The sequence below is a fragment of the Dendrobates tinctorius genome, unplaced genomic scaffold, assembly GCF_039654945.1.
Source record: "Dendrobates tinctorius isolate UK_male_01 unplaced genomic scaffold, ASM3965494v1 ptg000015l, whole genome shotgun sequence".
In the NCBI taxonomy this organism is placed as follows: Eukaryota; Metazoa; Chordata; class Amphibia; order Anura; family Dendrobatidae; genus Dendrobates; species Dendrobates tinctorius.
Genome location: NW_027361683.1, coordinates 54,300,685 through 54,317,478, shown reverse-complemented (window position 1 = coordinate 54,317,478; position 16,794 = coordinate 54,300,685). Strand labels below are relative to the sequence as shown.

Genomic DNA, 16,794 nt, shown 5'->3' with positions numbered 1-16,794 from the left:
GTCATTTCCTAGTCTAGCCCCTCTTCTCCATTTTGTTTTCATGCTGTTTTCAAGATGCCTCAAGTGCAGCCCCAGTGGCGTCTCAGCGAAGAAAACATGAAGATTTTGCTGCTGACTTTATTAATCTGCTACACCACTACAACGAGCAGGTAACATACTGTCAGTCGATTTTTTATCTGTTTAATATTTTAATGTATTTTTTACTAAAGACTATATTCTCCCATAGAAGCGCTCTAGGAGGAAGAGGAGGAGACCAAGAATGTGGGGGCACCGATTGTTCAGGAGCGTACGGAAAAGGGCCACTTCCATCTCCTTTACCAGGATATACGGAGGTAAGATATATAATGGAAAAAAGGTATATTGGCAGCCGTGTGCACCTAATGTATTGTTAAGGTTTTTTTTGTTGTTGGTATGTCAAATTGTAATCTGTGTGATAAATCTTCTTCTTTTTTTTTTTTTTTTTTTTCAGTCATCCGGATAAATTTGTACAGTTTTGCAGGCTAACAATTGAAGCATTCGATCGCCTACTCGCCCTTCTTTCTCCAGATTTAAATTATGCGGACACGGTCATGCGAAGAGCCATCTCTGCTGAGGAAAGGCTGCTCATCACCTTGCGATAAGTGTAAATTTTTTTTTTGGGGTAACACATTTGGCCCCCATAATACTGTCAGCCACAGTGGCCCCGTAATACTGCCAGCCAGTGCCCACATAATGCTGCCAGCCAGTGCCCACAAAATGCTGCCAGCCAGTGTCCCCATAATGCTGCCAGCCAGTGCCCACATAATGCTGCCCGCTAGTGCCCCCAAAATGCTGCCAGCCAGTGCCCGCATAATGCTGTCAGCCAGTGCCCCCATAATGCTGCCAGCCAGTGCTCCCATAATGCTGCCAGCCAGTGCCCCCATAATGCTGTCAGCCAGTGCCCCCATAATGCTGCCACAGTGGCCCATAATGCTGCCATGCACAGTGCCCCCAAAAAAATTTCACTCAGTGCTTGAAGCTTATTTCTTAAAAGAACCATATAGGTTTCCATATGTTTCAAATTTGCCATTTAAACTTGGTTTATTTTTTTTATTTGCGTTTCTAATTTTTTTTTCAGGTTTTTGGCCACAGGAGAGAGCTACACATCACTGCACCTCCAATTTAGGGTTGGTAAAACCACCATCTCTAAAATTGTGAGGTGTACATGTCATCTGGCAGAAGTTGCAACCCATTGTGATGCCTTCCCCAACCGAGGAGACTTGGCTGCAGGTTGTAGCAGGCTTTCAGTCTGTGGCCAATTTCCCAAACTGCATAGGTGATGTCGATGGCAAACATTTGAGAGTGCTGAAGCCACCACGATAAGGATCACGCTTCTTTAATTATAAGGCCGGAGTCACACTAGCGATTAAATTGGACGAATGAAATGCAATAAAAAAATCGCATTGCATTCGTCCCAATGTTATTCTATGGTGCTGCTCCCATCATCCGATTTTTGATGAGATCCGTTCCTCGGACCGAGACAATCGCAGCATGCTGCGATTGTCACCGATTTTCGGATCGGATTCCCCAATGCAAGTCTATGGGTGCGATTAAAAATCGCATTGAAAACGGATCACACGTGTGACTTGCGATTAAATCGCAAGACTTCTCCAGGTCAACAGGAAAGAGAATCAGACATTGGCATTGGATGTCAATTTGATGCTTAGATGTGAATAAAATTGGTTCATCGCCGGAAAATGGGATGACAGACGGATCTCTGGACAAGAAACCTTTGTACGATTTCGTACCGTAAAAATCGGACAGATTTTTTAATCGTTGTGTGTGACTCCAGCCTAAGAAGTATTTTTCAGTGGTCCTGATGGCGGTGGCTGATGCACATTGCAAATTTGTTGCCATCGACGTTGCTTATGGCAGTACTGGGGACTCTCGGGCGTTGCGATCATCACAGATTGGACTGCAAATTCTTCGAGATGACGGAGCGCTCCCAGCCCCAAGACCTTTGCCGGGTTCCACACATCCAGTTCCCTTTGTGATGGTATCGGATGAGGCGTTTCCCTTAAAGACCAACCTGCTGCGCCCATACCCATGAAGGTCACTGGATGACCAGCAGAGGGTTTTTAATTATCAGCTGAGTCGTGCACGGAGATATGTGGAATGCACCTTCGGGATCATGTGTAGTCAGTGGAGGATCTTTCACACTGCCAACCAGTTTGATACGGAGACCGTTGACACAGTAATTAAGGCATGCTATGTACTCCACAACTACGCTCGAGAATACAGCACAGAGGTAGATGAGGAGTCACAGCTGTCTGAATTAATTGCAGTTGAAAACTTGGGTCAAGGAAGGCAATCCAACTCGGGTGCGCGTGTGTGAGTAACCTTCACTGACTACTTCATGAGTCCTGAAGGTGCCGTGCACTGGCAAAACTCCTGTGCCGGTGTTGAGCAGCCTGGGCAGCAGAGAAGATCTGATGAATAACTCCAAGTAAGCAAGGGCCGTTTTTCTCGAACAATTTGAAAACCCAAAAAAAGTTAATAAAAATTCACTTTGTTTTTAAATTAAAATCTGGTCTCCATTATTTTGTCAAACTCCATGTTGGTCAAATGTAAGGGCCTTAGTAGCACTCTAGATCCTATTAACACATAGGTAGTGTCGACATCATGACACCTTACTGTAATAATGTCCACCGTCCTTGCCCCTTTATGTAATAATTTCGCTCATCCTAAGCCCCTTCCTGTTATAATGTCCCCCATCTTGGCCCTCTTCTTCTTTAGATATGCCCCATCTTGGCCCCCTTGCTGTAATAACGTCCCTAATCCTGGCACCTTCCTGAAACAATGTTTCCCATCCTGGTATAATGTCCCCCATCTTGGCCACCTTCCTGCTGGGCCTCTTCCAGTAATAATGTCTCCCCCCCCATCCTGGGGCAATTTCTGGTACATCATCCCCGGTCCTGGGCCTTTTACTGTAAAAATGTTCCCTATCCTTGTCCCTTCCTGTAAAACAGTGCTCCTTATCCTGGTATAATGTCCCCCATCTTGAGCACCTTCCTGGTGTAATGAGCCAATTTTGCTATAATGATCCACATCCTGGACCCCAGACTGTTAAAATGACTCCCATCAAGATGTAAAGACCCCCATCCTGGGACCCTTCCATATGTAATGGCACCCCATCCTTAACTTTTGGAAGAAGGGGAGTGCAGAAAATAAAAATTGTTTGGTCATTGTAGGATGAATGGTTCCACCGTGGGTCAGTCTTTACCCCTAAACTGAGGTGACAGTGGTGCACACACAGGAATCTTTTTTTTTTTTTTTTTTAAATGATCACACACACAGTTTCTTCCCCAAATTTTTTTTATATAAACATAATGTTTTAAACATATAAAACAAAAGTCATGAAAAGACTTAGACTATGTGCACACGATGCGGATTCACCAGCGGATTTTTCCGTGCGGTTCGGCAGGTAAAGTGACCTGCGGTTTTACCTGCGGATTGGCCAGCGGTTTTCCCCTGCGGTTTGACACCTGTACAATGGAATATGTGTCAAACCGCAGCGGAATCCGCAGAAAGAATTGACATGATTTAAAACCGCAGCTTTTCTGCAGTGAAAAAACTGCAGCATGTGCACTGCGGATTGTAAATCCCATAGACTTACATGGTACTGCACACTGTCTGTGGATCCGCAGAAGAATCCGCGTGTGCACATACCCTTATAACCATTAGGACAAACATTGTCCAAAAAGTAGCACCCTGTCAACAGGACATGGGAGGAGGGGGGTTGGGTCGGCAGGGCTGGTTGGTGTTGACACCACAAAACTTTTCAAAAATGTTGGTATTCTGGATCGTAGCCATACGTGGGAAACAAGTCTTGTGATGACATTCTAGAGTTGGGTGAAATTGCATGATGGCCTGAGGTTGGAGGTGCAGGTGGGCGGCCATAAGTGAAGGCTTCAGCAGCGTCAGGCCTGTATGCTGCCGCCTTCCCAAAACGCTGCGATGCAGCTGCTGGTAGTGGTGGAGGGCCACTTTGGGGATTAACCCCTTTCCTACATTAGACGTACTAATCCGTCCATGTGACCGGGGACCTAAGTCCCAAGGACGGAATAGTACGTCATAGCGATCAGGGGCGCCCCCCGTGGGGAGCTCCGCTGATCGCGGCCGGGTGTCAGTTTCTTATCACAGCTTACACGCGGCACTATGTGTCAGGGGCAGTCACGGACCGCCCCCGGCACGTTAACCCCTGGCACTCCGCAATCAAGCATCAAACAGGGCATAGGAGAGAAGCGTGCAGGGAGGGGGCTCCCTCCGTGCTTCCCTGAGACCCCCGGAGCAGCGCGATGTGCTGCTCTGGGGGCCTCCTTCTCTGCAGGTCCCCGGATTCAATATGGCGGTGGGGCCTGCAAGGAGCCGGTTTCCTCACTGCCCGCAGAGCGCAGGCATGAGGAAGCCTGTGCAGCGCCTGTGTCAGATCGCTGATCTGTCACAGCGATCTGTGATGTGTCAGATCAGCGATCTGTCACATGACAGTGTTGTCCCCCCTGGGACAGTGTAATAAAGTTTAAAAAAAAAAGTGTAAAAATAATTTATAAAAAGATCGCTAAATAAATTAAAAAAAAAATATTCCCTAATAAATTAATTTTTTGAAAATAAAAAAAAGAAAACAATAAAAGTACATATATTTGGTATCATATTTGGTCCCACTAGTTAACCACTTTATTGAACCCCTTAAAAAATAAAAATAAAAAATGAAGCAAAAAATAATGCTTTATCATCATACCGCCGAACAAAAAGACAGATATAAATAACATTGGTACCGCTGAAAATGTCATCTTGCCCCGCAAAAAACGAGCTGCCACACAGCATCATCAGCGAAAAAATAAAAAAGTTATAGCTCGCAGAATAAAGCGATGCAAAAATAATTATTTTTTTATATAAAATTGTTTTCATTGCATAAAAGCGCCAAAACAAAAAAAAAAGACATAAATGAGGTATCGCTGTAACCGTACTGACCCGAAGAATAAAACTGCCTTATCAATTTTACCACACGCGGAACGGTGTAAACGCACCCCCCAAAAGAAATTCATGAAATGCTGGTTTTTGTTCATTTGTTCTGCGTACAAATAAATCAGAATAAAAAGTGATCAAAAAATGTCACGTGCCCGAAAAAGGTACCAATAAAAACATCAACTTGTCCCGCAAAAAATAAGACCTCACATGACTCGGTGGAGAAAAATACGGAAAAATTATAGCTCTCAAAATGTGGTGATGCAAAAACTATTTTTACAATAAAAAGCGTCTTTTAGGCTAGTTTCACACTAGCGTTTCTGCCGTCTGCGCACTGCCACCGATAAGCCCCCCCCTCCTGACATCACCGCCTATTATCGCACATGGCCGCATGCGATCTGCGCACCCTATCTTTAATATAGGGTGCGCAGACCGTGCGCTAGTAGGATGTTTGAGTGCGCTGCGCACTTTTGTAGGTGCGCCGGTGTGCGCCGAACGCAGCATGTTGCATTTTGGCGCGCTCGGCGCACCTTCAAAACTGCGCAGCGCACTAAAAAATCCTACTAGCACACGGTCATCGCACAGTCTGCGCACCCTATATTAAAGATAGGGTGCGCAGATTGCATGCGGCCATGTGCGATAATAGGCGGTGATGTCAGGAGGGGGCGGGGCTTATCGGCGGCCGTGTGCAGACAGCAGAAACGCTAGTGTGAAACTAGCCTTAGTGTATGACAGCTGCCAAACATAAAAACTCGCCATATATAGTAAATCAAACCCCCTTTATCACCCCCTTAGTTAGGGAAAAATAATAAAATTAAAAAAATGCATTTATTTCCATTTTCCCATTAGGGCTAGGGTTAGGGTTAGGGGTGTGTTGGGGTTAGGGTTGGAGTTAGAATTGGGAGATTTCCACTGTTTTGGCACATCAGCGGCTTTCCAAACGCGACATGGCGTCTGATCTCAATTCCAACCAAAAAAGTCAAATGGCGCTGCTTCCCTTCCGAGCTCTGCCATGCGCCCAAATAGTGGTTTAGCCCCACATATGGGGTATCAGCGTACTCAGGACAAATTAGGTTCTGTTACCCTTGGGAAAATAAAAATTGGGGGTGAAAAGATCACTTTTGTGGAAAAAATATAATCTTTTAATTGTACGGCTGTACATTATAAACTTCTGTGAAGCCCTTGGGGGTTCAAAGTGCTCACCATATATCTAGATAAGTTCCTTGGGGGGGTCTATTTTCCAAAATGGGGTCACTTGTGGGGGGTTTCCACTGTTTAGGCACATCAGGAGCTCTCCAAACGTGACATGGCATCCGATCTGAATTCCAGCCAATTTTGCAGTGAAAAAGTCAAACGGCGGTCCTTACCTTCTGAGCTCTGCCATGCGCCCAAACAGTGGTTCCCCCCCACATATCAGGTATCACAGTACTCAGGACAAATTGCAAAATAACTTTTCCAGTCTAATTTCTTCTGATACCCTGGGTAAAATAAAAAAATTGAACCTGAAGTAATTTTTTTTGTGAAAAGTTAAATGTTCATTTTTTTTAAACATGTGTCAGAATCACCGGGATCCTTGGAAGCGTTCCAGAGTTATTACCTCATAAAGGGACAGTGGTCAGAAATGTAAAAATTGGCCCGGGCATTAACATGCAAACCACCCTTGGGAGTAAAGGGGTTAAATATGTTAAGAATCCCTGTCATTATAGCTGCTGACGGGGGAATTGGGGATGGGACATCAACAGTCATTAAAAGTAAATTGACTGCTGACATAAACAGATTCTGCTGGTCCCATGGCATGGATCTTAGGCGGATGGCTAAAAATGAGCCGAATTTGTCCAGCTCATGTTGCTTCGACGAACTGTCGAGGATTTTGAGGGTTCGACTAGCGAGGTTTTCTATCACACTAGTCGCAGTCTCAATATTTTGGACCTTCTTGGGTGCTGCCCTTCTCAATGCCACAGGACAGGCAGAAGCAGCCCCCATCCTAGTGGGCCTTGACACGCCACCAGCAGAGCTACAGGCAGTGCCCGAGGCAGGAGCAGCAACACTGGACACTGACTCCACCTCTACCACAGATGCCGAACTCCCAGCCGCAGAGGAGGATGCCCTAGCAGCTGAGACATCAGATGGCGCCAAGGATTAAGTCCTGGCCTCCGAAGGATCTGGTGAGGAGCACATGAGATGGTCCTCGACCTCCTCTCCCAGACCCTGCTCCGGGCTGTTTTGATAGGACGGTGGCGTTTCAGCCCTTGTATTGCCGTCCGTTCTGTAGAAGGAAGAAAAAAGCAATGTTAATAAAAGACTACTTTAAAAATGTTAACAAATTAAAAAATATATATATATAATTTACCTCCGCAAGTTCCTGCTCGTCAATATGAACTGGAGTTGATCCGCATACTGCACCCTCCTCGGTGGCGAGCTCCGACTTGCTGGTTTCATGGACTTTATGAACCGATCGGTGACTGATCTACATCTTTTCTTTACATCGTCCACTGAAATGAAACAATAAAAAAAACAGGATTTCAAAAAAATTTTTTTCCAAAAACTGCACAAATTCAAATTATGAAATACTTACTAATCTGTTTCTGTCCAGCTTAAGGCAGCTGAGGCCCCTGTGGATAAAGTTCCGTGACAATTGCCGGCCAGACATTGCCTTAGATCCTTTATAATCCTGGCTGGCACGATCCCAAACTGCCGTATGCTTCTCAATCTACAATAAAGTCAAGAAATTTGCTCCAAAAAATTGTGTATTCAAAAATATAAATATTATATCAATATATACATTTGCACCCATGAATTCATATATATCCAGACTGAAACACACTTGCAAAACCAATATAGATATGTATGAATCCATGTACACATGTGCGCACACACACAACCCCCCCAACACGGCTCTTTCAGCCTACTCTCCGGTTCGATTTGTGATGAAACTTTTGACACAAACCGGAGACACTGATAAACACATAAGCAACACATAACGGCCGAACACAACACACAAAGCAACAATTTTTTTGACCGATGCGAAATTAATCCTAAACCTAATTAAACCTAACCCTAATCCCAACACTAATCCCAACCCTAACCCTAATCCCAACACTAATCCCAACCCTAACCCTAATCCCAACCCTAACCCCAACACTAACCCTAATCCCAACCCTAACCCCAAACCTAACCCTAATCTCAACCCTAATCCCAACCCTAACCCTAATCCCAACCTTAATCCTAATTTTAAATTGGCAATAACAATTTAAAATAGGATTAGGGTTGGGATTAGGGTTAGGTTGGGATTAGGGTTAGGGTAGGGTTAAAACTTTTTTGGGGGTGGGTTAACAAAAGTGGTTGGCAAAAAAAAAATGTGTGGTCTCCCACGCAAATTTCTTCGCCAGAGTGGGAAAGCAGATGGCTGGGGGACAATATTTGTAGCCTGGGAAGGGGATAATACCCATGGCCCCTTCCCAGGCTATGAATATCAGCCCGCAGCTGTCTGCATTGGCTTTACTGGCTATTTAAATTGGGGAACCCCCCCAAAAAATTGACGTGGGTCCCCCTATATTTTATAGCCAGAAAGGCTACGCAGACAGCTGTGGGCTGTTATTCATAGTCTAGGAAGGGACCATGGATATTTGCCCTCCCCGGCTACAAATACCTGCCTGCAGCCGCCCCAGAAATGGCGCATCTATAAGATGCGCCAATTCTGGAACTTAGCCCCTCTCTTTCCACTCCCGTGTAGTGGTGGGATATGGGGTAATAAAGGGTTAATGTCACCTCTGTCAGGTGACATTAAGCCGGGTTAATAATGGAGCTGCGTCAATAAGACACCTATCCATTTTTAACCCTGCAATAAGGTTTAAAAAAAACACACATGTTAATTAAAAAAATATTTTAATGAAATAATAACAACAAGTTTTTGACAATATTTTATTTTTCTGCTAATCCCCCAAAAAAATGAATCTGAAAAAAAATAAAAAATAAAATATACATACTGTATCTCTCCACAGTACAGTCAGGTCTCACGCTGTAATCCATCAAAGGGTTAAACAGTTTACATCAGGAACCAGTGCTAATGCGACCAGCCCTGATGTAAACCAGTGCAGAATGAGTTCATTCTGTTCTGCGCAGGTGCCCTGTCTGACCAGAGATGAACTGATTGACGTAGGAAAATTTCCCACGCTCCTGAGGTCACCTCAGGTCAGCCTGGGAGTCCACGCAGCCACAGTGAGCACCGCGCGAGCTGCCTTTGGGTGTAATCGTTATACAATGAACCAGGGCGCTTTATGGCCCCGTTCATTGTAGCGGCGTTGGTGGTTTAGGGAAGCCACATGTTATGTGCCTGCTCTAAACTCTAGATCATCGTGGGACACATGGTTTTTTTTTGGATTCTGCGGAGGGTAGGTATTGTTTGTGGTTTGCTATTTTATATTTTTTTTAGGTTGATCAAGGGCTTCGGGGAATTAGCTGTGTAGGTGAGTATTTTATTTTAGGTGGCGATTGTCGGGGACAGGTAATTATAACTTATTTCCACAGGTAACCACTGGCTACCAATGAAAATAAATTTTTGGGACAAATATTTAAAAAAAAAAAAAATTTATTTATGGTGAAAAAAAGGGGAATTATATTGGGCCCTAATAAATAATAATATTAAAAAAATATTTATTAGAAATATAAGGGGGGGGGGGCAAATAAAAATTATAGGGACGGAGGGGGAAAAAGAAGAAAAAAAAGTGGGTTTTTTTTTAACAGCAGGAACAGTTCGATGGGAAATACTGCTCCCATCAAGCTGAGCCTGCTGCCAGTACGGGGAACAGACATAGGCCGATGGGAGTAGTAGTCTCTTCGGCCTATGTCAGACAGCACACATACACCGCACACACACCACATATACACCGCACACCCCGACACACACACCACACGCACTGACACACACACCGACACTTACCACACTAATCATAAGAGGCACATCCAGGTCCATCCTGCGATACCACTCCATGCTGGCAGCCATGATCCAGGAAGACAGGAATTATGGGATTCTCGTCTTCCTGGATTATGGGATGGCATGATGGGATGGCATGATGGGATGGCCAAGATGTCACTTCCTGTTCTTCCTGTCCTGTTTTTAATATTTGCGGTTTTCAAGCGTTTCAATACAAGTCTATGTATGCGGATTTGCACGCGATTCCGCAAATTTATTGAACATGCTGTGAATTTTACCGCAATTCAATTCCGCAGCGGTAAAATCCGCAGCATTAGCATATGTGCAGAATTGAATAGGATCACATGGAATGCTTTTTTATGCGTTTTCGCTGCAAAATCGCGCGTTTAAAAACGCAGCGGAAACGCAATAAAACGCTACATGTGCACACGGCCTGAGACAGAGAGACTCATTGCTAGAGAAAGTAAAAATAATCCCAAAATATTCTTTAAAGGGAACCTGTCACCTCGTTTTTCAGCTATTAGCTGCTGCCACTGCCTTTCGGGGCTTATCTACAGCATTCTACAGTATAATGGAAAACCACACAGCTGCATAAGCTTGTGGTTGCATGATGTCACAGACCTGGCAGTGTATTAATTTTAGTTCAGTTAATCAGGGGTTAATCTAACTGTGGGCTCAGCAACAGCTTAAATAAGTTTGATTGGTTCTTTTCTCTCCTCAGAGCAGGTATGTTATGATTGGTCCAGAGAAAGGGTGCCAAAATGAAAGCTCTAAATAGACCTACATTCCTGTCAAGACTGTTGTCCAGCTGAAGAATTCTTTAACCCCTTAACGACCGCCGATACGTTTTTTAACGGCGGCAGTTAAGGGTACCAAAAGTGTTTAGCGCCCCCAGAGTTGGATTTTCTCTGGGGTCTCAGCTGCTGGGGGTAGCCGAGACCCCAGAGAACATGATTCAGGTCAGTTTTTACCGACCCCGCTTTTACGATCGCCGTTATTAACCGTATAATGGCCACCGAAAAAAGGCGCGATTTAGCATTTACTTTCTCTCTCCTCTGACGTGATTGCACATCAGAGGAGAGAGAAATAGGGTCCCCAATCCCCCCTGGTACCTCCCTGTGGCCCTCGGCCCATGCTCTTCCTCTCCATGGAAGAGAATGGCGGGTGCATGCGCAGTGCACCCGCCAAGATCTGCCGGCCGGCAGATTCCATTCATTCATTCTTTTGATCACTGTGATAAATCCTATCAAAGTGATCAAAATAAAAAAAAAAAAAGGTAAATAACCCCCTCCTTTATCACCCCCTTAGGTAGGGAAATATAATGAAATAAAGAAAATATTTTTATTTTCATTTTTCCATTAGAGTTAGTGTTAGAATTAGGGTTAGGGTTCGGGTTAGGATTAGGGTTAGGCTTGGAATTAGGCTTAGGATTAAGGTTAGGGTTGGGATTAGGGTTGGGTTTAGGGTTAGGGTTAGGGTTGGGATTAGGGTTAGGGGTTTGTTGGGGTCAGGGCCGTATTTGCCACTAGGCACCCGCGGGCACGTACCTAGGGCGGGACGATGCAGGGGGCACCTGGGAAAAGTTTTTTTTTATAATAGAAGTCCGAGTTGGATCCTCCCCTCCGCTCCCCTCTCCTCCCCTCCCCTACTGAAGACATCATACTCACCTCATCGACTCCAGCGGTGCCTGCAGCTCCGAGGGTCTCTGGCGCCGGCATTCTTCCTGTGTGTGTGAGCGGTCACGTGAAACCACTCATTACAGTAATGAATATGGACGCCACTCCTCTTACATAGGCGTAGCGTCCCATGACCTTAATGAGCGGTATCACGTGACCGCTCACACACAGGAAGAATGCCGGTGCTTGGAGCGGTAAATGTGATACATGCAGGGACCGTGCGAGGTGATTCCAGCCATGCATACAGGGAGGGGGAGGTGAGTATGAGCAGGGGGGGATGAGTATGAGCCCAGAGGGGGGAGGTGAGTATGAGCCCGGGGGGATGAGTATGAGCTCAGCGGGGGGAGATGAGTATGAGCGGGGGGGGATCAGTATGAGCCCAGGGGGGGCGAGATGAGTTTGCGCGGGGGGGGTGAGAGATGAGTATGAGCCCAGGGGGAGATGAGTATGAGTGGGGGGAGATGAATATGAGCCCAGAGGGGAGGGAGGGGGGAGATGAGCATGAGCCTGGGGGGGCGATGTGTATGAGCGGGGCGGATGAGTATGAGCCCAGCAGGGTGGGAGGTGATGAGAATGAGCCCAGCAGGGAGGGAGGGAGGGGGGAGATGAGAATGAGCCCAGTGGGGAGGGAGGGGGTAGATGGGTGCACTGGGGAGATGGGTGCACTGGAGAAACGGATGCACTGAGAAGATGGCTGCACTGGGGAAACGGATGCACTGAGAAGGCTGCACTAGGGAGATGGGAGCACTGAGGAGATGGCTGCACTGGGGAAATGGGTATTCTGAGGAGATGGCTGCACTAGAGAGATGGGTGCAATGAGGAGATGGCTGCACTGAGGAGATGGCTGCACTGGGGAGACGGCTGCACTGGGGAGACGGCTGCACTGGGGAGACGGCTGCACTGGGGAGACGGCTGCACTAGGGGAGATGGCTGCACTGAGGAGATGGCTGCAATGAGGAGATGGCTGCACTAGGGAGATGTGTTATGAATGAGTCACCATAGGAGGCAAAAACAGAAATGCTAGCTAAGTCCAGAAAACCAGAGAAGTTGGCAGCTATCGGATTGCAGACCCCTGAACCTATCAACACAACTAGCAGTAGCCGTTGGGGGTTCCTACGATGCCCTAGACCCCTCGATCACAGCCGGAGGACTATATAGCCTAAAGACAGAAAGGGAAATCTAACCTGCCCCAGAGCAGACCCCAAAGCAAAAGGCAGCCCCCAACAAATAATGACGGTGAGGCAAGAAGAAAGAACACTAACACAGACAGAAAGATAGACTGAGCAAAGACGGGGCCCAAGCTAACTAGATAGGAAAGGAAAGGAAGGCTGCTGTCTGCAATCCGTAAAAAACACTATGAAAACAAGAGCCAACAAACTGACAGTGAAAAAAGGCCCTGAAGACGCTAAGCTTCAAAAAGCTATGTCAGTACTCAGGAATATTCTGAAGACAGAGCAACCTTCAAAAGGAGATTCAGCTCACCCCAGCAGGGAATGGCAGAATCCAGAAAAGCAAGGCAAACAAAAACAAAACACAAATGCTAAAAGGCAAAGCAGAAAACTTAGCTTTAGAGGAGCAGGAATCAGACTGGTCTCAAAGAAGTCCACAGAGAAATCACCCGCAGCCTTATATCCAGTCCGTGACTCCACTCAGCCAGTCATCATCATTAGGCTCAGGTGCCTGATAATCAGGCTCATTACCTTCCTTTACTAGAATAGGGAGTTCACCAGACCTCAGTGACAAAGGGGAAAATGAACTCACAACAGAGATGGGTGCACTGGGAGATGGCTGCACTGGGGAGATGGGTACACTGGGGAGATGGGTACACTGAGGAGATGGCTGCACTAGGGAGATTGGTGCACTGAGGAGATGGCTGCACTGAGGAGATGGCTGCACTGGGGAGATGGCTGCACTAGGGAGATGGCTGCACTGGGGAGATGGCTGCACTGGGGAGATGGCTGCACTGGGGAGATGACTCCACTAGGGAGAAAGGCTACTTTCACATCAGCGATTTTTGCCAAAGTGTCTGCATTAGTCATAGTCACCAATGGGGGAGGCAGCACTAAAAGTGCCTAGGGCAGCATAAACTCTAAATACGGCCCTGGTTGGGGTTAGGGTTGGCGCTAGAATTGAGGGATTTCCACTATTTAGGCACATGAGGGGGTCTTCAACTGCGACATGGCACCACCATTGATTCCAGCCAATTTTGCGTTCAAAAAGTCAAATGGTGCTCCCTTCCGAGCTCTGTCATGCGCCCAAACAGTGGTTTACCCCCACATATGGGGCATCAGCGTACTCAGGACAAATTGCACACCAACTTTGGGGGTCTAATTTCTCCTGTTACCCTTGTGAAAATAAAAAATAGAGGGCTAAAAAAATCATTTTTGAGGAAAAATTTTTTTTTTTATTTTCACGGCTTTGCGTTATAAACTTCTATGAAGCACTTGGGGCTTCAAAGTGCTCACCACACATCTAGATAAGCTCCTTAGGGGGGTCTAGTTTCCAAAATGGGGTCAATTGTGGGGGGTGTTCTACTATTTAGGCACATCAGGGGCTCTGCAAACGCAACAGGACTCCCGCAGAACATTCCATCAAAGTCTGCTTTCCAAAATGGCGCTCCTTCCCTTCCGAGCTCTCCCATGTGCCCAAACAGTGGTTCCCCCCACATATGGGGTATCAGCGTACTCAGGACAAATTGCACAACAACTTTTGTGGTCCAATTTCTCCTGTTTAGGCATATCAGGGGCTCTCCAAACGCAACATGACGTCCGATCTCAATTCTATCCACTTCTGCATTGAAAAAATCAAAAGGCGCTTCTTCCGTACCAAGCTCTGCCGTGCGCCCAAACAGTGGTTTACCCCCACATATGGGGTATCGGCATATTCAGTAGAAATTGCTCAACAGTTTTTGGTTCATTTTCTCTTTTTACACTTGTGAAAATAATAAAATTGGTTCTGAAGTAAAACGTTTGTAAAAAAAAAAAAGTCACATTAAATGTTAATTTTTTCCTTCCAAATTGCTTCAGTTCCTGTGAAGCACATAAAGGGTTATTAAACTTCTTGAATGTGGCTTTGATCAACTTGAGGGGTGCAGTTTTTAGAATGGTGTCACTTTTGGGTATTTTCTGTCATGTTGACCTCTCAAAGTGACTTCAAATGTAATAGTCCCTAAAAAAAATGATTTTGTAAATTTTGTTGTAAAAATGAGAAATCGCTGGTCAACTTTTAACCCTTATATCTTCCTAATACAAAAAATTTGGGCTCCAAAATTGTTCTGATGTAAAGTAGACATGTTGGAAATGTTATTTATTAAGTTTTTGTGTGACATATCTCTCTGATTTAAGGGCATAAAAATTAAAAGTTTGAAAATTGCAAAATTTTAAAAATTTTCGCCATATTTCTGCTTTTTTCGTAAATAAACGCTAGTCATATCGTAGAAATTTAACCACTAACATGAATTAATATATGTCACGAAAAAACATTTTCAGAATCAGCAGGATCTGTTACAGCGTTCCAGAGTTATAACCTCATAAAGTGACAGTGGTCAGAATTGTAAAAATTGGCCTGGTCATTGAGCTGCAAATTGGCTCCATCACTAAGGGGTAAAGTTCCCGCCCGCTTTCCGTGATTTTCATGGATTTTATTATTATATACTGTCGAGGTCCTTCATTAGTGAGAATAACTTGCCTATCCCGTAGAATGTAAGTCCGCAAGGACAGGGTCCTCTCCCCTCTGTACCAGTCTGTCATTGTAAATTTGTTGTGGAAACTTGTTTACTGTTAATGATATCTATAACTTTGCATGTAACCCCTTCTCATGTACAGCACCATGGAATTAGTGGTGCTATATAAATAAATAATAATAATCTAAGGTGGACAAGTTTCTGGTTTGTTGTTGGTTTCAGGTAAAATCGCCCAGTAATCTGGGCAGATTGGTTCTGGTATTTTATTAAGTTCATTATTTAATTAATGATTATTTATCCCATTTATGGATTTATGAAATAAAACTCATACTAATATTTTCAGATAATAAAGGCACCTCGGCCAATTTTGACACCACAGCAGTTGTTGTGTGTCTTATTTCATATTAGAGTTAAGTGGGGTTGGTGCAATAGGTCTTGTGTCATCATGACCTTTCCCAGCGCCTGCGCACAGCAGTACTTGGCTCTGCCCTCAACAGGGCAGATCAGTATGCCTGCATAGGAACCACGACACGAAGCAAGGAAGATGACGACACTGCATGAAGATGGGAGCCACCGCCGCGCCGGACTCTGACCTGCGACGCCCATTGGACTGAATCGCCCCCGCGTGAGTATAATAAAACTTGTTTTTCTTATCTTTCAGGTTAGATCGGGGGCTTATCTACACCATTCTAGAATGCTGTAGATAAGCCCCGAAAGGCAGTGGCCATAGCGTATAGCTGAAAAACGTGGTGATAGGTTCCCTTTAACTACATAAATAATAAAAAACTTAAATTGATAGTGTTGGACCCCTTAAAAATATTCTGGGTGAAATGGTGGATGAGGAAAAAGTCAATATGCTAAATGACTTTTTTCTTCAGTATTTACACAAGAAAATCCCATGACGGATAACATGATCAGTGATAACAATTCTCCATTAAATGTCACCACCCAGCAGGAAGTACGGCGGCGTCTAAAAATCACTAAAATTGACAAATCCTCGGGCCCGGATGTGATACACCCCCGAGTACTGCAGGAATTAAGTACACTCATAGATAGACCATTATTTTTAATCTTTAAATATTCCATAATAACAGGGTCTGTACCACAGGACTGGCGTACAGCAAATGTGGTGCCAATATTCAAAAAATGAGACAAAAACTGAACTTGGAAATTATAGGCCAGTAAGCTTAACCTCAACTGTGGTAAAATCCTGGAGGGTTTTCTTAGAGATACTATACTGGAGTATCTGAAGAATAATAACTTCATGACCCAATATCAACATGGGTGTACGAGGGACCGTTCCTGTCAGACTAATCTGATAAGCTTTTATGAAGAATTAAATTCCGGACTGGACCAAGGGAATGCAGTGGACGTGGTGTACATGGACTTTTCAAAAGCTTTTGATACGGTGCCACACAAAAGGTTGATACATAAAATGAGAACAATGGAGATAGGGAGAAATATGTGTAGGTGGGTTAAGAGCTGGCTCAGGCATAGGAAACAAAGGGTGTTATTAATGG

The 16,794-nt window shown here is 45.0% G+C and overlaps 1 protein-coding gene across 3 annotated transcripts in view; it reads right to left on the bottom strand.

The window, feature by feature from the left end:
* The window catches only part of NKAIN1 (sodium/potassium transporting ATPase interacting 1), a 214,874-nt gene that overhangs the window by 181,550 nt on the left and 16,530 nt on the right, over positions 1-16,794 (bottom strand). The window lies entirely within an intron of this gene.